At 40.4% G+C, this 25,376-nt stretch overlaps 1 protein-coding gene across 5 annotated transcripts in view; it reads left to right on the top strand.

Annotated features, from left to right (window-relative positions):
* The window catches only part of SLC4A4 (solute carrier family 4 member 4), a 396,171-nt gene that overhangs the window by 77,727 nt on the left and 293,068 nt on the right, over positions 1–25,376 (top strand). For 3 of the 5 annotated variants that reach the window (XM_070263714.1, XM_070263716.1, XM_023637994.2), the window contains exon 1: positions 1,137–1,269. The exons of 1 other annotated variant lie outside the window; for it this stretch is intronic. The gene's annotated coding sequence lies outside the window, so the exon portion shown is untranslated. Of the gene's footprint in view, positions 1–665; positions 1,270–25,376 lie in introns of those variants that run through there. One more of the 5 variants, XM_070263715.1, reaches the window with a different exon arrangement.

The raw sequence follows: 25,376 nt of genomic DNA, 5'->3' as shown, positions 1-25,376 counted from the left end.
TATTATTTGCTTGGCAAAGGGCACTTAAACCTCCTTAATTAGCCTTAGGAGCAGAGTAAATATAAATAATCACTTTGTGCTCAAGAAACTCCCTTGGATGGCTCAAGATGTTCCCCAAACTGCTCGAGGAAGACAGAAGCCACCAGTGACTTAAGCGAAGGACACGGCTGAGAACCGTGCTCTCTCCAGACATCCTTTGCTAAAGGTGAGCCATGACAATACTGTACGCTTGGCAGCACCCTCTCTACCTACACGCCTCAAGTTTTAGAAAGTAGCGTCAAGAGTGACCTGGAGCTGGGAAACGCGAGCAACTTCAGCTCTGCCTGCGAGAACAGGCTCTCCCTAGCGGGGAACTCTCGTGAATAGGACAGAAGCTGGACCCAGCAGCCCGCTCCGGGCGTGAGAGGGAAGGAACCCAGGGAGGCGAAGGCGGCCGGGCAGGAGCCGGGTCTGGGCCAGCTCTAGGAGGGCGCTGCGCGCTGCGCCTGAGCCCCTGGCGGAGGCGGTGCGGCCGAGGCCCCTCCCCGCCGCCGCGGATGCCCGGGAGGCTGACGCCAAGCGGCGGCCGGGAGCGGTGGGGGCCGGGCGGGCGCGAGCGAGGGCAGGGCAGGGGGCTGGCCGAGGCCACTCGCAGCTTTAAATATGGATCGCGGGCTGGCGCTCGTGTCACAGCCTCCGTCACGGCCGCCTTCCCCGGTTCCCCGTCCCCCAGCTCGCTCCCGAGGGGCGCCCGGGCCGGGCGGCACTGCTGCAGTGTTAGTTACTGGCAGAAACATCGGAGATCTCCATAAATATGCAGGAGCTGCAGAAGGCAAAGTAGAGTAGACGCCCGCGCTCTCACACACACACTCGCCCCGCACCACGCGGGCCGTGTAGACATCTCCCCCCGCGCCACCTTCTCCCCCTTCCTCGCGGGCCGTGCAGGTTCCAGCCCTGCCTGCTCCGAAGACCCTCCCGCGCCAGCGCCCTGGCCCGCTCGCCTCCCTCCACTCCAGAGCGCGCACCCACCCAGGCGGCAAAGTTGTGACTACTTGGGCGCGGGTGGCTCGCGTCCCGCTCGCTCCGCGCGTCGCGCCGCCAACTTCCCGCGGCTCGGCCCCGCCGCGCCCAGCGCCCGCGCCTCCGGGGATCCCGCGGGCCCCCAGCCTCCAACCCCGGCGGCGCGCCGGGCAGCACTTCGGTGGCGGCGGCGGCGGCGGCGGCAGTGGCCGCTGCAGCCCCACACTCCGCCGCCAAACTGGAGGAGCGACGGAAGCCGGACCCCAGGAGGTGAGCGCCCGGCCGGGCGGCGGCAGGGAGGGTCGGCCGAGTCCTCGGGCTCGCGGCGGCGGCGGGCCCGGGGCCGGTCCCGGAGGGCGCGCAGGCGGCCTCGGCGCGCTCGGGGGAGGGAGAGAGAGGTCAGCTGCGGGCCAGGCATCCCCTGGGCTGGGCGCCGGCAGTGTGGAGGCTGTTACCGCAGAAAAGTAGTTCTTTTTCCTTCTTAGCTCTTAGAGGAGGAGTTCGGGTGGTCCCGTTTGTCCCCCACAGTCAAGCCCCCTGCGCGTAACCGGGCGTTGTAGCCTGGACTGTGGGGTCAGTGTCCGCGGCGGGCTGGGCTCCGGCGCAGTGACACGTGTGTTCCTCTGAGCCTGGGTGGTCCCAGTGTGGCTGGGCACCTGCTTGAGGGGCAGACATCCCCAAACCCACCAGCAGGGGAGACTTGGGGGACTCTCGGTGCCACCGAGACTGCGGCCCCCACTTCACTGCCTGCTCCGAGACAGAGCAGTCACATCTCTCCCTGGCACGCCGAAAGCGGGGGGTGAGTCAGGCACATTCTCTGCAAGTGGCACACACAATTATTTGCAATGGATTTGGAAGCGGGAGGCAGAGGTTGAACTGGGATTTTTCTTGGCCAGCGACAGCGGAGCTCGTCTCAGGTACTGGGCAGCATGTGCGTCTTGGCAAGGAGAGAGGACTTCTTTTTTCTTAAGTGCCTTTTACCCAGCCTTTGCCAGTCGGTTAATAACAGTCACCAAAGGAAGGCAGGAGTTGGCAACTACATCAGCAAAGTGCAGCAAGCACCACAGGAAAAAAGTTCTTAAAGAACGAAAGAAGAAGAAGAAAAAAGACTCGGAACTTGTGAAAGATGGAGAAGGAAGCCATTCTACCTCTGTTCTACCATCGTAAAGCTTTTTTTTTTTCTCAGTTCCTTGTAAAACTGTTTTTTCCATCCCTCCTTCCTCCTCAAGGCCTTACCTTCTCAGCATAATTGCCCACAGCAAGCTCTTTTTAATCTTGACATTGAAGAGCAGTTAACCACTTTGGTTGGCCCTCCTCATTTCTTTTCCCATTTCACCGGAGTGCTGGAGAAAGTTGCTTTTAATGGGAAGTCATGAACACTGGAAACACACATTGTCTCAAATCCTGGAACAGTTCTATCCTAGGAGACACTGCATTGTACCATATTTCTGTTTTTTCCTTGGATCTGGGACTTGAAGTTAGAATATTATCTGCGTTAAATTAAAGTGTGCATTGCTCATTAGGGTTCATTTTCTTCATTTTGGTTTGAATAGATTCTTCCCTGCAGTTAGAACAGTATTCAGTATCTCATAGCCAGCGCAATGTCTTCTGAAAAGGTTTCTAAGAACTCTCCTTCTTATCACGTTAGCACTTAAATAATATTCATGGTCATTATTGCACTTAGATCGAGGTTATTGGTATAACTTCATTCAAAGGAAGCATGTCTGCTTATATTTCTCTAGCTTTAATAACTGAGAAAAAACTTTTACTTTCATTTTAAAGTTAAATGTAGGGATAGGATTCTCTTCGCTTTTTATTAAGTCTTGAAGTTGATGTTTTAACCTTATCCCAGAGTCTTTGGTAAGATGGCACAAAAACTCCGGTAGATATGCACAGAGAGGGGAAAGTAGTACTCTTCTGAGCTGTTGCAACATAGGACATTTATGAGTGAGGGTGGGAGGGTTAAGATGGGATAGTTTGATAGTTCCAGGCATGGCTACCTTTGAGAAAACAGAAAACCAAGAAACCCTCAGTATTTTGTACGAGATTGTTTGCAAAACGAGGTTTTCAGTATCATTTAATGTTTCTGGTCATTCTGGAGACTGACTAACATATATAAGGCACTTCAGCCAATGAGATTGCCAGAATGTTCTCTCAGTTTATAGTGATGGATCTTTTTAAGTTCATTTTGTCCACATAAAATAACTTTAAATGTTTGAATACTAGTGTTATTATTTTAGTCTTTTAAATCATTAGAAGCCATTTGGGGTTTATAATAATGTGTGAAAGGAATACAGGGAATCGTATTTAGAGAAAAAATGTGATAGAAATCGGGTAATCTTTGGGACATCTCCCAGCACAGCCTGGTGGTAACTCCGTTTTTCACTGAACTCTGGCAAGTACCATTTTGAGGTTCTGATCCCTTGTTCTGATAACAAGAGAGATAGAATGGCTCTGGCTCGCATAAGATACCCCATTTTATCCCTCCCACCCCCACGCTAAAGGAAAGGAAACGCACGTTAGCTGGTGAATCATGTAGATAGATGATCAGGTTTCTCTGCCTGCGTCTGAGGGCGCTGCAGTCCACGACGACGACTGTTGTTAGGGGAGAAAGTCCTGAGAGATTTCACTGCTACTTAAGTGTGGCAGGACACATCATCTCCTTGTTTCTTGGGGTTTCTTTGTGTTCATTTTCGGTAACATGAAGGAAATCCAAGGCTGGAGTTGATAGATATTAAGATTGGGAGCAGGGGGAACAATCCGAGAAGAGAAAAATCTAAGGATGAGAGTTTCGTAGTGGTTTTCCCTTGATTGCTGACTGGAAGGAATCAGGGCACATGATTTGATGGGACACAGGAAGCTATAAGCAGAACACATATCTCAGTTCTCGCTGTTGGCTCAGTTTCTGAGGCCAACTGGCGATTTATGAAATTTATGTGTTTGGGGGGAGTCATTTAGCAAGATGGGTAGTTTAGGAACATCCAGGATGCCAGTGAGAGTTTACAAAACTAGATCTTGCTACTTTCAGGATTTTTTTTGCCTAATGCAGGAATTTTAAGAGAAGAGAAGAATAGTGTTTCTTTCATACAAGGTCAGGGCTAAGTTGTATTCGGAATACATTTTGCTTTTCTTCCAATATCTAAACATTTGATATGTTTGTGTCACAAAATAGAAAATATGCTGGTTTCCTTCTAACATGAAGATGGTATTTTCTATCCCCTGCAGTGCACGCCCTTAGTTCTCTCTCCAGTGGCCGAGATGGATTCTTCTAACCTACCCTTTTACTCAGTTCTTCTGTCTGCTGTATGTTCACACACACACACACGCACACACAAATACTACTTGTTTGTAGAGGTGGCTGATTTTATTTTACCTAAAGCCATATTTATGACTGTCATAATGATTTTGTGGCAATGACTTTTATTGCGTTTCTCTAGTCTCAGCAGTGCGATGGCATTTCAAAGGAGGCATCAAAAGGACAGCCACCTATGAATGGTGATGGATTCATTTACCTGCTGTGGAAAGAAGAAAGAAAACTTTTTCTTCCAATCTTCTTCATGATGTTCATAATTTTATTCCTTAATGATAAGGTCTTACTTGCCTCTGAATTAAGTTGTGTTTGAAAAAGATAGTGGTGGAAATAGTAATGGTGAAACCATGTACATCTGTAGGTGTTGTCTTAAGCCAAAACATCACATTGTTCTTCTCTGCAAATTAAGTAGATGTAAGGGATTATTATGCTCATTGGAAAGAGGAGGAAGGGGACCTGCCCATGGCCTAGAGGTTAAGTCTGGAAAGCTTGCTTCTGCCCAGGTTCAGATCCAGGTGAGGACCTACACCACTCATCAAGCCATGTGTGGCATGACCCACATACAAAATAGAAGAAGACTGGCACAGATGTTAGCTCAGGGCTAATCTTCCTCAAGTGGAAAAAGAGGAAGATTGGCAACGGATGTTAGCTCAGAGCAAGTCTTCCTCACCAAAAAAAAAAAAAAAAAGAAAAGAAAAAAGAGGGGAAACTAAGACACAGAAAACTTTGTATGTTTTTCATAAACTAAGTTATAAATGGTTGGTGGAGGTAGGAATGAGTGTTTTAGCTTTGAAAGGTTTATTGAAACATTTTTCAATACCTGTTTATTGAATGTCATCATTTAAATGAATGTTGCTTTAGTCACAGCTGAAGATAATAGAGCAGATAAAAATTTATCCTGGTTTAAAGTGATGGTTTCCATTCCCTATTGGTAATTCTGCTCAGCAGCAGCACCCATTTGTCTCAAGTTAATTCTGGGTCCCGCAGTGCCAGGGGGCGTTTGGCAAGAGAAGAATTTTCAGTGTGTGTGCACCAATTTTATCTCCGATCTTGAGAGCTAACTTTTGTTTTTTGTGGAGAATGAATACAGAAAGAAGTTGCATGAAATTAGGATGTTAAAGGAAAAAAATCACCACCAACTGATATTTCAGGAGTTTGTTTTTTCACTTGGTGGATTATTGTGTAGAAAAAAGGCATCCTCACTTTAAATTGAATTTCTGTATTAGAAAACTTAAAAAAATTTAAAATAAAACTAGTAGGATACTTTTTGGGGGACTTGTAAAATCAGAATCAATAAAAATACAGAATGAGAAAGGAATGTATTGTCTTTAAAACGGATATAGTGTTCTATGAGTGACACAATCAGAAAAGTTCTTCCTAATGTCTTGGATAAGAAGTTAACAGTTTCTTCTCTTTTTTGTAAATATATTCACTGACTGATATTCTCCTTTATACTATTTGCAAATAAGTAACCTTGTGGGACCTGGAATTCTGTGTTAGTGAATTCTAGCTTTCGCCTGGAAATCGAGTTTTCGCTGATAAAGCCCAGGAACAACTTCCATCTATTTGGAGCTCCTCTAGTTGGCATATTCTCCAGCAAAAAAAGCCTCTGAGCAGGCAAAATAGAAGACATACATTAAAGAGGATTCACTTTACTCAGAATCTGTTTATTTTCCATCACATACAGTTCTAACATGACTGATTATGAAATTTCTAATCCCATAGCAAACAGTGAACTACAAATTAGAAGATAAAAATGGCCTGATATTGGCAGCTACATGGATAACGTTAAAAGTGCCTGAGAACAGCATGGTAGGAAAGGAAGGGGTAGACAGAGTACTAGGAGCAGATGTGAGAATTAAAGCAAGCTGAGTGGTTGAGGACTGTGTGGACGGACTGTGACCGCATCACTTCATTGCATTCCCTTTTCCCTCCTCCCTTTCTCCTTCCCTCCTTTCTCTCTCTCGTTTCCTCCTTTCTATCTAAGTTTTTTTAAAAGGACAATTAGTTTATTTTTCTTAACTGCTAATAACCATGCTACCCCATCCATTCTTAAGTCTTGCTGACACGCAAGTGAGGGAGAACCATTTTCTTAGGGAGTTTGGGGGTGTTTGTTATAGCACAAATATAGAAATGGTCAACAATTGTTTTCCCAAATGTCTTTAAATTCCAATTTTCCATTTTGAAATACTAATGACAGCTGGTAACTTTCATATATGAGCTCATTTTTTTAATTGAGATATAAATGACATGTTACATTATATTAGTTTCAGACGTACAACGTAATGATTTGTTATTTGTATATATTGTGAAATGATCACCATAGTAAGTCTACTTAACATCCGTCACCACACATAATTACAGTTTTTTCCTTGTGATGACAGGTTTTAAGATCTACTCTTTTAGTAACTTTCTATTGAAGCTTTTATTGAAATATAAAGGATATAGAAAAGTATGCATGTCATTGAATCATAAGTAAACAGCTTGGTGATTTACCCAAGTGAACACATCCATGTAACCAGCACCAAGACTAAGACTGAGACCATTGTCAGCATCCAGAAGCTTCCTTTTTCCTCCTCCCAAGTCGTTACTTACCTCCAAAGGTAACTTCTCTCCTGACTTCCGAGACTAGAAGTTACTTCCACTTATTATTGAACTTTCTACCATGATACACCCTGTGTGTCTTTGTGTCTGAGTTCTTTTGGTCAGTGTTATGTTTGTGAAATTCGTTCATGTTTTGTGTGGAGCAACAGTTTGTTTATTCTCCCTGCTCTCTAGAGTTCCACTTTCTGAAAATGTCACAATTCATCCTTCTTCTTCTTTTTTTTTTTTTTTTACTGAGGAAGATTAGCCCTGAGCTAACTTATGTTGCTAATCTTCCTCTTTTTTGCTTGAGGAAGACTCACCCTGAGCTAACATCTGTGCCAATCTTTCTCCAGTTTATATATGGGTCACCACCACAGCATGGCTGACGAGTGGTGTAGGTCTGCACCCAGGATCCGAACCCATGAACCTGGGCTGCCAAAATGGAGCACACCAAACTTAACCACTACGCTATGGGGCAGCCCCTCATCCATTTTGTTCTTGATGGACATTTGGGTTGTTTCCAGTTTTTAGCTATTGTGGATAGCGCTGCTCTGAACATCTTTTGTATATGTTTTGGTAAATGTGGGAATTTTGTTTGTGTGTGTGTTGTAAGTTGTTTGGCTACTCCATATCCTTTCAAATAGCTGGTATTATCTATCTTTTTTGCTTTAGCCATTCTGGTGGATGTACAGTGTTATTGCATTGTGGTTTTAATGTGCATTTCCTGGAGTACGTTTTGTTCTTTTGTATGTTTATTGCTATAGTATTTTGTGAAGTACTTGTTTAGGTTTTTTTTTCTCATGGAGTTTTTGTCCAGTATGTTATCCCAAGTAAGAAAGATTTTAATACCTGAGAAGTAAACTTCTCTTATTTGTTTAGAAAACTCAGCTAACCAGGCAAACTCATTCACCAATGCTTCCGTTTAGTAAGTAAAATAAATGAGTGAAGAGATTAGAAACATTTTAAGTTTGTAAACACCAGAGTCTGGATCTGTGAAACCCTGTCCTTAAAAAACGCCAGCTTTAACGCAAGACTCACAAACATGCAGAACTTGTCCTCAGTGCTTAACATAAAAGCAGAGCATCTTGTCACGTGGTATTGTCCAGTACAGATGGAGATATGCGTTTGAAAGGTGTAGGTTGAAGAGCCAGGTCTTTTACTTGCTAGTTAGTTGATTTGGGGACTTGAAAAAAATCACCGTGTCTCTCTTCTTTCATTATTAAAATGATTGTAAAACCTAATTCATGGAGGTATTATGAGAGACAGATGAGATGATATTTATGAAACCTTGTTCAGACTTGTAAGTGGCCATACATATATGTTAGTTATTCTTGTTTTCTACAACATTCCTTATTCTTGAGTTGAATTGTGCCAGTACTGAGAACATTTCCTGATATATTAATAAATGTTTGTTGGCTGAATGAATGAACAACACATTTAAGTATCTTTCTTGAGCTGTTACTCTGAGTGATTCAAACTATGTTTTACATTTTTTCTCTAGGACTTTTAGTTTTTATTGCTAAAGCTGTGTTGGGAACAGAGTTTATTAAACATCAGCTTGAAAAATTGAGTCTAATGGGCAGCAGTTTGAGATCACCCATTTCGCTCTATAGCTCCTATCAAGTTTATGCCCCCAGATGACACACACAGGCCCTGGAGAACCCTTGAAGATGATTTCAGTGCTCTTCACCGTGTGGATGATGCCCTAAAATTTACACACTGAATATTTTTAGCTTCTATAATTAGAATGCTGGCCAGCAAATTTCCAGATTTAAAATATTATAGTGGCTTCACCAGTGCCGATACCTTGGAAACCATGTTTCATGCAAAATTGAATGTTTAAGGATGAAGAATAGCTGAAAACTGGAGTGTATAGAGAGCCTTTTCACTTTAGGATGGATAAGGTGGTTCTCAGACATGTTGATTATAATCTCAAGAGCAAACTTGCGGCGTGTACCTTGTAAGTGTTTGTGTGAAGCAGCAATTCTTAATCCTTTGAAAAGTCTGATTCTCAGCTATTGGTTTGACTTTGTGACTCTCCTTTTAGTTCATCTGAAAAGAGGTTTAGTGCCATATATTTATTTTTAAATTAAATATCATTAAAATTTGTATGCTTTTTATTTTGAAGAATTATATGATAAACAATAGTAGGTAGCCCTTTGCAAAATCAGGCCTGCTGCAGAAGGAACTTGAATTTTGATGTGGAAATCGAATTAGATTTTCTTACCCACAGACTGATTTTCTTTTCCTTTTTTCTTGTATTTGAGATTCTTTTTTTTTTCTTTTGAGAGCTGGTGGTGTCTTGGTTGGTTGGCTCTCATCAGTTAGGTGTAATTGTTTTGCGGTACTCGGAGTGCTGAGTGTGTAACATATTACTTCAGGTAACATAAGTCAGTCTACATTTTATGAAGACGTTTACCTTTTAGGTAGCATCCTTCATAGGTGCTTGACCCAAATATGCCTGCTTTAGGGTGATTTAGTGGAAAATGGGATCATTTGGTATGGTAGACAGCTTTTGTTTTCTGTTGCAGACATCATGCTATGGAAAATTGAAATAAATACAAAGGATAATTATGGTGAGCCTTGTTAAACTACTGTTTTAGAAATAGTGAATTTCAGAAAACCTCATCTTCTGTTCTGGGTGATTTCATTCCTGTGAGAGGTTAAACTGGGTCGTTTTTAAAACAAAAGCATCCAGGCATGTCTGTGCTAACAGGCATTGCTGCATTAAATGCCGGAAGCAAGGCTCTTCGCTTTGGTGTCCACTCAGCTCGTGAAACTTTAAAAAAAATTGGCGCTATGGATTTAGGGAAGGGCAACTATGTAAAGACTCGGATCATGACAAGATAACCTCAAGCTGATGTCCCAAGGGAATGGGATTAGCTCTTCCATTTCTTGTGCTCTTCAGCATGGAAATCTGTTGTCTATACGGCCTGATGAGAGTATTCCTAATGTCTTCAATACAAACCAGGTTTTTGCACCTTCTACCGTAGAATGATCATGAATGAAGGCCTGAAAGTGTTACTTGGCGAAACATGTTTGTGCCGAGCGAGGACCCCATGAGATCACCAGTTCTGCTGAAAGTGTGACTGGACCTTGAGTGTTGATGGCTGCGCTCCTGAGCCCCGCCCCTCGCGTGTTGCGTGTCGATTGCAGCTGCAGGGAGACCTCACAGGAGACCTGCTTCAAAAATTCCTTCATTCCTTTGACCTCTGGAGACCATGTCCTTAGGAATGTGAGATGAGCACTCATGATGTTAGCAGAGAGTCGGGCCTCATGGCAGGAGATTGCCAAAGGACTGATTACAATCGCCTTTAGAAAACTGCTGAGTGTTAACAGATTAAGCAGAAACACACAGCTCACACGTTTGCACTTTTACACGTTGAACTTCTTTGCCAGGGAAAAGAGAGAAGGCGGATAGGAAATGTCTCCAAGGATTTAGATAAATGAGATCAGACAATTTCCCTTGAAAAATACATTAAGAAATGAAACAAAAACACCCATCCAAAAACATCAGAAGAAAATACTGTTCGAGCACTCGTGCGTTTTTACTGCCAAAACTTTAGGCAGTGAGTTCTACACTTTAATCCATCACTTTATTGCTTATTGCTCTGCACCACCCTTTAAGTTTTTCACATGTGTTCCTATTGTCCTCCTACACTTAATGCCTCCTCACGGTAGGAACTGTGTCAGAGTATCTTTTATGTTCCTCACAGTGGCCAGCGTATTTTATAGTGAAATTACTTATTTAATGCAATGAGACCTGCTTACTTAAAAAATCTAGACAAACCAATAGGAGATGCCTAGTCATCATAGCCAACTTTATCTAAACCCGATTTCTTTGAGAGATTTTCCTCCAGTGTAGTAACTCTGATCATTGCTGTTAGGTCTTTCAGACAGTTTCTGTGAAATTTGTTGTCATGAAATTTGGAATCCGGTAACTTTTGGGACGAAACTTTGTTATTAGGGTTTCTCATGTGTCATAGTTCCTTGGAAAAATTACCTAACCTTTCTATTTAGGTCTGACTGTATTTTATCTCTTCTCTGAATTGGACACAGTTTTACTTACTATTTTTTTAAGATTAAAAATGAGTTGTTAGCACTTGAAAAAAAACATTTTATTTTGAAATAATTGTCGGCTCACAGGAAGTTGCAACAATATAGTACAGTTTTGATATAGGCTTTCCTCCAATGAGCACCACTTTTAAGATTTCTAAAAAGGCATTTACCTAAAAAGATTTGTAAGGAATTGTAATTTTTCTGCCTTCTCTGAAGAATAAATACTAGGCATTGTAAAAAATGCAGAATTAGTCATGTCTAGTATTTTCTGGATTTCAGTTGGAAAAGGTGTTCCTGTGGGAGGCAAGGGGAAAGAGTCAGTCACTCATTTATTTATTCACGTCTGTGAATTTGATGTTTGCCTTGTTTGAACTGTTTTTTTATATTGATCATGTTGAACTAGGAGTTTTAAATCCAGATGTTCTCTTAAAATCTTTGGAAGATATAAATATAAGTGAGGGAAAGTAGAACTTGTTTATAGTTCTCGTGTTAGGGCACCATTGTAATACTGGATTTTATGTAAAAGTGAGAGAATATCTTATATTATGTAAATCTATGTGTTAGGGGTATATTATTTGCCTTATAATACATGTGCCGTACACAAATGTGAATGCACAATATATTGACACATTTTAGAATAGAAGTTTTATTATATATACATAATAATATTTTCAGTGAAATCTCAATATGTTTCACTCTTCTTTAGTATATAGATAAATGTTATGTTTGAACACGTATTTAGGTTCGGTTGTCACCTCTTCATAGGGTCTTTTAATGCTGAATGTCTGTGTTCATCCATGTGTCGGAACCTTCCACAGTCCTGCCTAGAATGCTCCCTTGAAGATCTGATCTTGCACCTCAAGACAAGACATAACTGGGAAAGGTCCAGAGAAATGCACTGCGTAACATGAGAATAGAGGAATGTCTTTCAGAGAACAGAAGAAATCTATTTGAATACTGTAGCCACGAACAATGGAGTCTGAAAGGAGATCTTACCTAGGGCTATAATTGTCATGAACACTTTCCCCCAAATCCCAGAATACCAGAACGGGGAGGACCACTTACGACTGAGAGAACTAGGTTTGGCATAAAAAAAAGAAGTTTAAATTTATGTACTGAGTATTTATGTGAGCAGCTTTTCACCCCAACAAGAGAAACTGGCTTCTCCAAGAGGAGAAGGCCATGAACAAATCTTTGGATAAACTAAGTATTCATACAATTTAAAAGAGAATGTGGACATGTTTGGTAAGTATAACTTTTTGGATGGTATTCTCTTTTTACTCAGGACTCTGTCACAGTACTTTGTTCAAGTCACCATTTTGTAGAATAATTTCTTGTTCTCTGATGTTACTGAACGATGGTTAAGAGGATTGGCGGGTCTGACCTCACGTGACATTTCCTATAAAGTTTACTGGCCTCAGCATGTCTTATCTCAACTCTTGACCTTGACCAGAAGGCACCGGTAGAAGTGCATTATTATGCTTGAGATTATACAATGATTAGATCATTTAGACCTTCTTGTGAAATTTCTCTGAGTCAAGTCCACACCTTGTTGCTGATAAAATAAAATTAGGTGTTGTTTCTGAATTGAAACCAACACCTTTGGTTCAGGGTTCATTTGGAATAATTCCACTACTCTGGAATAGTTTGCCTTCCCAATGACATGAAGTATATTTTCTTTTGCACAGTTTAAGGATAATTGTGTTGGATAAGTTTCTTAGATGTAGTATTATGTTCACAACTTCACTAGAGAGCTTGGAAGGTCCGGTGCCATATATTCCTGTTTGATCCACAGCTTTTAGCGTCTGTGATGGAAGGGCTCTAGTAGCTGGGCTTGAATAACACAGTGTCCCTTATGTAAAAACCAGAGCAGTAGGAAAACCAGGCTGGAGCATGTGACGCAGGCTTCAAGTAGGTTGCTGCTTAAGTCAGGAGCTGGTGGAGTAACTTCTTAGTCCTGTAAGAGACAGTGAGGGACTCATTGCTAAGATGAGTGTCCGGGGGTAGGTGATCTAATGGAAACTTGATGACTTGGGGGAGCAGTGTTGGGGTGGTGTGAATGCCTGAAGCATGGGCAGTGGGTATTATGAATTGCAGAATCTGTGGAATCAAGGAAAGAAAAATAATTTTTTGAGGAGTCTGTTTTTGGGAAATTGTGAATCTGTCTACTTGAATTGCAGGAGTGGGCTATTAGATTTTGAAGTATTCACTTTAATTGAATTTTCTGATAACTGAAGCTTGGCTAATTAAGTGTCCCAACTAAAATTGTCTTAAAATATGTTTTTGATGTACATAATTCCAAAATGAATTGCACGCACTTGTTTCCTTTCTTAACAACATACTGGAAATCATTTCCCCTTTTGTTCTTCTCTCGTGGTCATTATGCAATTCACCGAGGCTCTTAGGGCTGGAGACGTGTGGAGCTGTTGCTCCTGCACCAGGTGTTCCCATCTTGTTGTGTTTTATACATTCTTTTGCTTATCCTTTGTGTTGTAAAGAGGGTGTCTTAGCTGTGTTTAAACAGGGATTAAGGACCTCGCTATTTGCTTACGCGATGGGCAGTGATTCCAGAGGGACCTGTTTTCTTGAGTTGAATATACATGAGGAAATGCAGTTTTGACGAGAGGCTGGGATGAGAGGTAGGAGAGAGAGGGAATGAAGGGCAGTATGCTTTCTGCTCCTGGACTCTGCCCTAGGGAGGAGGCCTTAGCCATAATGTGAGAGAGGCTAGAAGACAAAGCTGAAGGACCCATTTTCATGAGATAGGCTGAGAGGTGTGGGCTCTGAGAAGGCTGCTTTCGGATCCAGGTAGCAGAGTGTGGCTCGGGGTGATGTAGGCTGAGGTGGTGGTTGTGTGCTTCAGTGCCTTGAAGGCTTAGAGTATCAGGAGACCCATGAGAGAGCTTCCCGGGCAGGAGAGTGGAATTCTGAAGTAGTCGTTGGCCATCAATGAAGAGGCCCGAGTAGAAGGATGTGAACGGATTGGTGGTGAGCATGGCTGACAGAAATAAGAGAAGGTTGTTGAGATCCAGCAGTCAGGAGGCAAATTTTAGTTTTGGCCACCGAGACCGCTTTGTACCTACAGGCTGCTGAGGCCTGTGGAAACTGCCATCGAAGTTGTTTTGTGAATTCGCATTACTGTCAGGATTTCACTGTGTAGGCTGTGAGTATGGACTCTGGAGTCAGAGTGCCTGGGGTGGAATCCTGCCTCCACCCCTGTCTTAGGTTGGGTTCCCTGGGGAACAGTCTCTGATTGGGTAGGAGGTTTATTGGGGCTTGCACTGAGGGATAGTACCTGTGAGGGAGTGCAGGAAGTTGGATTGGGCAGAAAGAGGAGGTGAAGTGTGATCCATAGCAACAATGGCCTCTGCTGATCCCATCAGGAGCTCTGGAGCTGACGAGACCCCTCTGAGTTTCTCCATCTTGAGATAAAGGAGCCAGGTTTCTTCACCCCACATTAACCCGTCATGAGATACGGGCTGCCCTTGGTCAGGGGTGTGACCTGGGCTGAGGTGGCTCTCCTTGCCTAAGACAATTTCTGGAGCAAGACTGAGCTGAGCGTCATCAGTCACCAACACTCCCACGGGCTGGGGAATCACCTCGGTTTTGAAGGGGAGACCTCCGTTTTGAAAGGCAGTGCAGCATAGCACCCAGATACTTAGTGCCTCATAACTGGGCTGACTCTGTGCTTCCCATTCTTTATCTGAACCTACCTCATTTAATTCCTGGAGTTTAGGTAAGTTAATATATGCAAAATGCTTAGAAAGGTCCATAGCGCATAGTCAGTTTGACTTAGGTGTGTGATCAAACCTGACTGTATCAGCTCTATCTTTCCTTTATAATATGGTTCTTTTAATATACTATGAGTTTGAAGGCTAATGCTCTCATTATTAATTTTTTCTAATTCTCTTTGCAATAGGAAAACATCTGGCAATATCTTAGTAAGAAATAATTTAATGTACTATGTATTTTAGTAGTATTTGCATTTTTAATTTTTACCACAAGAAAGATGCAAGAGGGATAATCACTAATGCTGAAATCTGAAGGAGTTGGACACATGGGGAATGAAATTTTTAGATAGGTGTGCATGTTAGTTCTTAGCCTGCCTCAAAGTAGCTTAGATAAGGACCTTCTGAGTGTATGGGGAGTAGACCCATCCATTGTTGAGTTGGGAAGTGGTTCCATAAAAGGTGGCTCCTGACCAGGTGATAGTGTCCAGCTGAGAAGGTCTTCAGAGTCTCGGTCTTTTTCTTTCCTGTCACTCTGGTCCCAGATCTAAACATTGCAACATACAATCATACCTCTTAATTAAATTGCTTCATTTCTTAAACATTTCAGAATCATTCTTTTCAATATTTCAGTATTTGAATTCCGTAAATATAGAGCAGATCACCTGCAGTGTTTTAGAAATTTGGTTTTGATTCAAAGTAATGTTCTCATGGAGGCTCAGTTCCTGCCAATTCAATTCTCATTCACTTGGGGACAGGCCTAATTCCTTTGGACAGTTTTTATCTCTTTCATATTCGTATGGATGGAAAACATTTCATTTCAAATGACTCCCTCCGCCCCCAATACAGCCCCTCTATCATATTAAATGGTTTAGTTTTAAGAAAGTATCCAATTGCCTTGTTAACATTAAAGCAGAGATAGTTAAGAATGCATGCCACAGAACACTTCTTTAAAACATAAAGTGTGCCTGTTCCTTCTGTTTGTACCAATAGCTCATTATTGGCACACCCCAATAAAGCCAGCAGAACAGAAGAGGAAATATTATGACACTTCCATTGAAAGAATTTTTAACAAAGGTTTTCCTTGGATTCATTTTCCTCCCCAGTTTTAAGTGGCTTGTAGCTATTCTCATTTTTTTTAAAGAAATGAAAATATTAAGAGTGAACCATGGAAAATAATTTGTCTACGTGTTTGTTATATGATGATCTGTAGAAGATGAAGATGATATGGAATACATAGTAAATATCAAGCTGAGTCAATGAGAAATTTGTCTTGGCTCTTTTGGTGTGAACCTTATTTTCGAGTTGAGCCGTCTGCTGTGGGTTCCTTGCAGAATTCCATAGTTACTTTTGTTACATGAGCCAGGAATCTGATGGAGATCATCTCACTTCAGCAACCAGCAGTTTTGTTTTTGTTTTTTTTTTCCTTGAGATTAGGAATGTTGAGCACATTTAAGATTTCGTGTCCACATTTTTTTAGGGGGAGGATGTTTGGAAGGTGAACATGGATAAAAGATTTAAGGTTGACTAATAGATGTATAAAAGGTATTAATGTTTAAATTGGTAAAAACTCGTCTTGTAATAAACCCTTTCTAAAAGCAAAGATGACTTTTAAAACAGTGCATTTTGGGATTAAAATACATAAACCCTCTTTTTAGAGAAATGTTGTTGAGCTCGATCTAATGGGAAACAAGTCCCATATCCAAGAAGATTATGTCAGTACAGCTTTTAATTCTCAAAAATTTGAAATTATGACATTTGTATATATGATCTTATGTAGGAGATATGAAGTAAAAGAATAATATGTTAGATAAAATTATGTATTGTTTCCACAATGGACATAGGTGTGAATGATTTCTACTCTTGTATATTTAATCCTAAACCAACCACAATTATTAAAATGTGCTTTTTTTTTTTTTTTTTGGAGGAAGACTGGCCCTGAGCTAACATCCGTGCCCATCTTCCTCTACTTTATATGTGGGGCGCCTACCACAGCATGGCTTGACAAGTGGTGCCATGTCCGCACCTGGGATCCGAACCAGCGAAACCTGGGGGGGCCGTCAAAGCGGAACGTGCGAACTTAACCGCTGCACCACTGGGCTGGTCCCCCAACCACAATTATTGTGTGATGGCTTTGCAGAGAGCATGGCCTGTTAGAGTCTCTCTATTTAAAAACCACTTAATGCCTCTCTCTCTCTTTTTTTAGCGTGGATGCAGGTGGGTTTTTGTGTGGGTTTTAATTATACTTTGGTGAAAAAGAAAATTTCTCAATTTTGGGCCATTGTTTTGAGGGTTTTTTTTGTTTTTGTTTTTGTTTGCTGAGGAAGATTAGCCATGAGCCACCATCTGTGCCAATCTTCCTCCATTTTTTTGTATGTGGGACACCTTCACAGTGTGGTTGGTGAGCGGACTGTGTCCGTGCCTGGGATCTGAACCGACGAACCCAGCCTGCCAAAGCGGAGTGCAGAGAACTTTAACCACTCTGCCATGCGCCGGGCCCTGTTTAGAGTTTTCAGATGACTAATTTCAAACCAAAATATACTGTAGATAAGGAGGAAAAATTGTCTAAGCAAAACAATTTTTCATTTAAATAATTTATTACTTTCGTTTAGAGCATTAATCAAGGTTAATTAATTCTTAGATTGTTCATCTAAATTTATACATGTAATGCAGTCATGGGCACCTAAATAAATATGTTTGTTTAAATGATAACTAATACAGTAGAAATACATTAAACTAGATTTTAATTACTTTCAAAGTTTTACAAATGAAACCTTTAGTTTGAGAAACTCACCAGATAACAAAGAGAATGCTATTTATTATATTACTTAAATAAAAGGCAGAAGAGGAAGGGTACATATAAGCAAATCACTGTAAATTCCAGCGAAGTCACATTATTAGAATTTACATTTCTTTGAAAATTAAGGACTAGCTTTTTACTCACAGGATACTCAAAGTTTGACCAAAAGGAAAGGAAAGTTCCATATGAGTGTTGGCTATTTGGTCTAATGGTCTAAATGAAATGGAAAAAGAAAACATGGACTTATCCTAATGGTTCAGTTTCTAACAATAAACCTGGTGAGTTCACTTTAAGTGCGGTTTGCTGAAAATTGATGATGATTTTGAGCACTTAGCTTCTTATCTCCAAAGCACTTTCCAAACGTTGAATAATTAATTGCCAAAACCCCCGTGTGGGGGTAGAATAGCAAGCGTGTCTTTCTATTTACCAGGAAACCATTATGACAGAGTCTGGAAATGTTGATTTTTACTTTTAGAGGTTTCTGTGCTTTCCAAGGTGACCGGCTTTTTAAATGCTGTCCTGGTTTCCAGTCACAGGGTCATGGGAAGAGTAACCAAGGACCTCAGATACTTGAAAACTTTTTCTTCTTGTTGTTTCCATGCAGATTTCGCTTTCATCTCACTCCTGCCTGCTCCCTGTTTTGCAATACAATTTTTTAAAATGGAAATATTAACTATTAGTAAGTTTAGTCTCTTCACTTAGGATAGTCTTTTCTTACCTGGTAAATTCAGAATTTGGGAAACCTGGTGGACCTATGAGAGCAAATCTAAGTGGCAAAAAAGTCACGTTCCAAAAACAGTTTTAATGAATTAAAGAAATGAGTCTTTCAAACAATAGTTTTTGTAACTTTAACTTAATCTTGGAGTCTGAGGAGTAATGAATGTAGACTATATCTACGCTTAATAGTGTATTATAAACAGTTGAGCTATGTGACATATATAGAGGACAAACACGTTAAAAAATTAGACAGCAAGAAAGAATATGAGAGAGGCTAATTTAGACAGAATAAGTATAGAATAAAGTGGACAGTTGAACACTGGAGTTACTAAATCTGAAAGGAGTTTGAGAAAAGAGAGGTCTTGAGTGAAGGGGCGACATGACAAGAGCCTTGAGGAAGGTAGGTGGACAGAACTTATGAGATGGGTTCCGGTGGTGACCGTGGCCTACCAGATAATGCCTCCATTAGCCAGGCTAATTCCTGGCTTGTTTGTGTTGCCAGCGTCAGGATGTCTACTGATTAGTTCTCTGGAGAGATGCAGGATGAAGTCACTGTGGCAGACGCAGAAGGCTATCCATCCCTCAGGTTCTCAACCTTGAAATAGAAAAGAGCCAGGACCTTTCTTTGAGGGCATATAATCCCTTTATGCTTTGAGAAACTCACCAGATAACCAAGAGAACGCTGTGATGATTATTTCTGATGAATGCTGAGTTTCTTTGTAAGTGATTAACACCTTTCAAGGCAGAGCTGAGTTAGATTCTTCATGTCGTTTCAAGAAGATGAAGTCCTAGAAGTCATAAGTGTCAGCTCACACTTGTCTACTGAATGCAGGGATGGGTTCTTAGTCTTGAGGTCTGGAGTCCACGGCGGGGCTTTAGTGGGGCTCATGAACCCCCAGATATTGCATACAGAATTTGTATGTATATATGTTTTTGGAGGAGTGCATCGAAAGTATTCATGATGTTGCTAGAGCTGTGACATACACAAAACATTTAATATTTAATATGGACTAGTGTCCCTTAGGGATGTTTACTTATTCCCTTCCAAGTCACAAAACAAATGATTAGTTTCCCGCTATCTACTTCCCCAAAATCTGGATGGAGTGGAAATGAGAGCGTATCACCTCGAGGATATCACCTCTAAAAATCTAATGGTTTTATGTTTTCAGAAACGTCAGAAAGTACAATGATGCAATCAAAACGAGTGAACATGGTTATTTAACTACAGCACGTTAAATTTGGAAAGGTAGCGATCAAGTCCATCTTATCTACAATCAGTCATGGGACTTTTTCACTATCCGATTTGAAGAAGGTGTGCACGTAAGGATAAGGCAGCTTCAACTGTGCATTTGTAATTTAGCTTACTTTCAGACATGAGGTGCTTTGATAGTGTTCTTGTGGGAAACTGTTCACTGAATATGTGATAGAACAGGAAGTAAGGGAATTCTTTGCCTCCATGTGGTTCCTTCTATAAGCAATGTAGCTGTTTTTCTGAATATTTGTAGATTAATTTAATTTCTGTGAATAAGATCATGTTTAGGTGAAATTTTGCAAATAAGATCTTGATTACAACTCATTAGGGGACGCTTGATGTTTAAAGGAATACTGCAATATAAGAGGATCAGTAAATACTAGTGCAAAATAAGACCAAAAAATTAGGATTCTTTATAACTTCATGAAATTATAGCAACATTTTAATTATATATTATATGTTTAGAATCCACAGCTTTTATCAGATTTTCCCAGGGTCCATGGCCTAAAAGATGTTAAAAATGATTAGCTTATAATGTTAGAATCTTATATATGCTTCTCTAAAAAGAAACCACCTGTAATTTTCAAGATTTTGCTCAACTTCAGAAATTTAGAGACAGATCATTGATAAGGAATAAAATGGTACAACAAAATGGAATTCAAAACTGTTTAGGGTTGCTATGGTCTAAATGTTTTTGCCCCCTCCACAAATTCACATGTTGAAATCTTAACTCTCAAAGGTGGTGGTGTTAGTAGGTGGGGCTTATGGGAGGTGATTAGGTCATGAGGATGGAGTCCTCATGAATGGGGTTTGTTCTCTTATAAGAGATCTCACAGAGCTCCCTACCCCTTCTGCCATGTGAGTATACAGTGAGAAGTCTGCAACCTGGAAGAGGGCCCTCACCTGACCCTGGTGGCACCCTGGTCTCAGATGTCGGGCCTCCAGAACTGTGAGCAGTAAATTTCTGTTGTCTATAAGCTCCTTGTTTGTGACATTTTGTTACAGCAGCCCGAAGGGACTAACACAAGGGCTAAAAGTTCTGGAGACCTATTGGACAACAACGTGAATATATTCAACAACGCTCAACGGTACACTTAGAAATGGTTAACATGGCAAATTTTATGTTAGGTACTTTTTTATCACAATTTAAAAAAATCGTATTTAAGGCTGAGCACTGTGCTTGATAAATATGTATTAGATTTGACAAATGTATAAGAAGATAAGCAAGAAAGATCAAACCAATAATTCTCAATTAACTGAGGGCCTGGGATTGAATATATGGGTTGAAATTTATGGATAATTCATAAATCTCCTTGTGACCAGTGGTTGGAACCATTTCACTCATGAAAAGCACATTTACTTTGATTATTTAAAAAAAAAGGAGAGGTGGATTCTTACCCTAGTGATTGGTTTGGGTTTCATTTTCTCTACTGAAGTTATCTACTGGAGGCAAGTCATGCGGTGGTTAGGTGTTCAGGCTCTGGCATCAGACCGGATGGTGGGTAGTTGTATTGCTTTGCCATTTATGTCTGTGGTCTCGGGCAAGGCAAGTCACTTGACATCCCTATGCCCCTCCTCTGTAGAAAAGCATATAAGTAGTACTGATCTCATAGGGTAGTTGTGGAAAATCAGTTGCTCTAGTATATATTGACAACAGTGCCTGTCTCCTGGTAAGCACTTAATAATTGTTAGTTTATTACCACTTTTGGAGTGATGCCTGCCAATAAGATGGATAAGGTAGTGCAGGCTAAAAGGACAGCAAGAAGAAATGAGGTGTTGGCTGTATTCCAAACACTGAAGTAGTCCCTTGAATAAGTGAGAATTGACAGTTTATGTTGTTGATACTAGTCTGAAGACTCATGGAGATGTTTCATTTGATTTAATATGTCTAGACACATGGGTCTTCCAAACAGAATATTTCTAAGCTTATTAATTCAGTAAAAATTAAAAAAATCTGTAACCATGTGTGAGGATAAATTTTTAGGATGTGCTTCCATGTCCTTAAAGGAAAGTATGCCTATAGGTACAAATCACTGTTGATTTTTAAAACTAAATGTGATTTCCCATCATTTGGTAGATATTTAACTTTCTCCTTTTCTTCATGTATACACACAAAATAAACTAAGTTTAGAGACTGTGAAATGCACTTTAAAATTTAAAAGTCAGATCATTTAGTGAATAAACTTAATTTTCACCTTTCTGCAGTGGTAAAGGAAGCTCTGGGAGTGAGAAAGTGATGCAAAATTTGCTACCTCAAATTCTGCTGCATGAATCACTTCATGGTCTTTCAAATAACTTTGTATTTCTAAGAACTGCGTGAAAACATTTTTTCTTGATGTAGAAAAAATTAGAGCTTGAGTTCTGTTTTTTTCTCTTCTTTACATTTGAGTTTAAGAAATTTTTGGGAGGCTTCCCTCTTTTGAGAAATTAAAATAATGTGATACAGCAAGATGATTATTGCAGACGTCTAGATATATTATCAGCTAATCATATTGCCAGAATTAAAAAAAAGTTCTTGGAAATAAAATCTGATATTACACAGTTTATCACATTACATTAAAAGAACTGTATTGTAATGTCTAGAAGCAAACTTGGTTCCTTTTTCTTTTGGTACTAAAATCTCTTTTTTTGGTACTTGTGATCTCATTTAATGGTTTATCAATCATGGTTTTCTTTCCTATTATGGTATTTGCTTTCATTATTATCATCTGGACTCTTCTATTTTAAATCACCTTCCTGTTTGTGGTTGTGTGAAAAGCAAGCTAACCTAATTCAGTTGGGTTCTAGGATGTCTGGATCAGTTTTCCTGGTCATTTGTACCATCTCTTGAGGATCTGAGATGATACTCAGATAACCTCATTTGGCTCTGGGGTAATCACTAAAACGTGACCGAAAGAAGTTTGACGTGAGATGAATATTTCTCAGCTTTTTTCTGGAGTTTCCAGACTTCAAATTGACTAGTAATCAGTTGGACTATTTGGTTGTGAGAAGTGACTTTAGTTAACACCAGAAACATTTTGATCTTTAGAATGATTCCATGCTCTTTATGCAATGCTAAAGCTCTTAAGAAAGTCTATGTCAAAGGGGCTACAAAACCAAGAGCAGAGGAGATAAGTAGAAGGACAACAACAGAGAGTAGCAGCTCTACATCAGAACAGATTAAACCATGGGACGAGAAACAAAGGAAACTGAAGAAAACCGGAAAACAAGACACAAAATGGTAGTGGTAGGCCCCCACGTCTCAATAATCACTCTAAATGTAAATGGATTGAACTCCCCAATCAAAAGACACAGAGTGGCAGGATGGATCAAAGAACAAGATCCAACAATATGCTGCCTCCAGGAAACACACCTCAGCCCCAAAGACAAACACAGACTCAGAGTGAAGGGATGGAGAACAATACTCCAAGCTAATAATGAACAAAAGAAAGCAGGTGTCGCTATACTAATATCAGACAAGGTAGATTTCAAAACAAAACAGATAAAGAAAGATAAAGAGGGACAGTATATAATGATAAAAGGGACTCTCCACCAAGAAGACATAACACTTATAAATATATACGCACCCAACACAGGAGCACCAAAATTTGTAAAGCAACTCTTAATAGAACTAAAAGAAGACATCAACAACAATACAATAATAGTAGGGGACCTCAACACACCATTAACACCAATGGACAGAACATCCAGACAGAAAATCAACAAGGAAACAGTTGGGAAACTAGATGTTAGGTCCAAACCCTGTGCTCCTCAGAGAGAAGCTGGGAGATAGGAGTTCCCTCTCGATTGTATGATGCTGTACTGTGGGTGGGGTTACAGTGAGAGTGTGTCTCAGCCTTTCCTATCCATTTCAGTGTAGGTGATGTGGGTATTTTCTCGTTCACCTGATGTGTAGGAGTTGCTCTGCCAGTTTCTGGATTTCTTTCAGAAGGATTTGCTCCATGTGCAACTGTAGATTCAGTGTGTCTGTGGGAGGAGGTGAGTTTAGGAGGCTCCTGTCTTGCCATTTTGGACCAGAACATTTCCGTCTCTCATTGATGGGAGACTTCTTCAGTTGGTGGGCTTTGCTTTCTCCCACAAAGATTATTGTCTTTTTAGTTTCTGTTTCCTCTATTGTAAGTTCAAACTTTATTTAAATCAAATAAATCAAAAACTTTAATTTAAAAAAAAAAAAAAAAAAAAGAAAGTCTATGTCAAATATTTCCTGCCCTTGAGGTTTATTCTGCATGATCAAAGTAAGTATGGCATAAGTGACTTGACATGACATGGGCACATATTTATTTTTCAGAGTTCAATATAATATGCAAATCAACAGGACCTCCTACACTATTTGTGTGACTGGACACAATATATTGTATTTTTACTTTTGAAATTAACAGTGGGACTTTTATTTAATAGTCAGCTATTGTTTTGAGCATTGTATTAGGATCTTGGGAGAAAGAAACGTGGCCCACGTCCCCTGTAATGTCAAACAGCCCGTGTAGGGTAAATGAAGTTCACAGGTGCTGAGGCGGTTGACACTTTTCTGCTTCCCTTTTTCTTTCTTCTTTTGAATACAATACTTAGATCCCATAGCTTCAGATAATAAAGATGCATCATAAAATATGGGTACCAGTAAGCTCTATGTAATGCATTGTGGACATTTAAATTTTATTCTTGTGTCTTTCTTCAGAATATTACAAGTGTTTCAGCCTGTTAGAAAGTGTTTCTCTGCAGTTGCGTGTGATACAGAACTCTCAATCTGTGGTTTTCACATGTATTCTTTTCTCCCCCCAAGTTCTTGTGGGAAACCTAGGTTTTAAAGACAGTCGACTTTTCTATCATGGTTAATTAAGCCAAATGAAAACTGACTTTAGTAATGACAAGAAATTATGGTTACCAGAAAATGGGAAAAATAAATTATTCACTTGTTCTTGGATTAAGTATTTATAACTTTCAGGAGATGCCAGTGTTTATTTCTTTAATATTATGATTACAATGATTATTATTATTTTGTTGTATGTTTTTTGGAGGAGCTGTTCCAGTGCCTTCTGTGGTCTGTGTTCAGTGTCCTAACGTGTTTGGCTATGAAAGCCTCTGAGAATTGAACATTTTACATTTTTGGGAGGGAACTGTGTGACCATGATTATCTGTTTCATTTTGCTTCTTACCTTTGCTTCCTTTGGGCAAGCAGATGCTGCAAAGCTGGAACCCATAATTTTCTAGATAGTAAACAAGGGTACAGCTAGCCTTCTTTTTCTTTTTGGATGTTGAATATCCATTGTCTGACTTAAGGAGAAACCATGCCCTTTATGTAGTCACTGTCAAAGAGGTAATGGCTTAAACATACTCAAAGTGACAGTAGCCAGAAATGTTGAAGAAGTTGTGTTGTCTTTGAGCAGGTTGAGTTTGTGGTCAATGTATTGTATATGTTAAAAAGACTAACCATTGGTAATTTTTCAGGAAAAATTTCTTATTGGTTGTTTCTCACAAAAGAACACATTATTTGTGATCTCTCTGTCTGCCTCTCCTTCTTCCACTCCCCACCCCTACCCCAAGTAGAAGCCTAGGGAAATTAACTCGACTAAGGAGAATGCTTTCTTCTTGCTGCTAGGAATGCTGTATTTGTAGACCAAAAGGACAGAAGAAATGTGAACAACAATGTTTCTCTGAGTTTGAAGCTATCCTCCTGATTTAAATTATCTGTTAATGTGTCCTTCTGCCTCAGTAGCCTGTAATCTTGTTCATTTTTTATGTCACCACTCTCTGGCATGGACTCCCACAGAGTAGGTCCTCAATGAAAATTAGTTCCAGTGAGCTGAACTGAAGATGTACAACTGCAGGAATAAAGAAATGGCATTGGATAATCAACGTTCCAGAGAATTGTCTGAAAAATCTGAACAGACTTCAAACCAAATATATGGCAAAGAAAACGCACATTCAGAA

The sequence above is a fragment of the Equus caballus genome, chromosome 3 (assembly GCF_041296265.1).
Source record: "Equus caballus isolate H_3958 breed thoroughbred chromosome 3, TB-T2T, whole genome shotgun sequence".
NCBI lineage: Eukaryota > Metazoa > Chordata > Mammalia > Perissodactyla > Equidae > Equus > Equus caballus.
The sequence above is the reverse complement of the archived record's forward strand: the minus strand, read 5'-3'. Positions and strand labels throughout refer to the sequence as shown.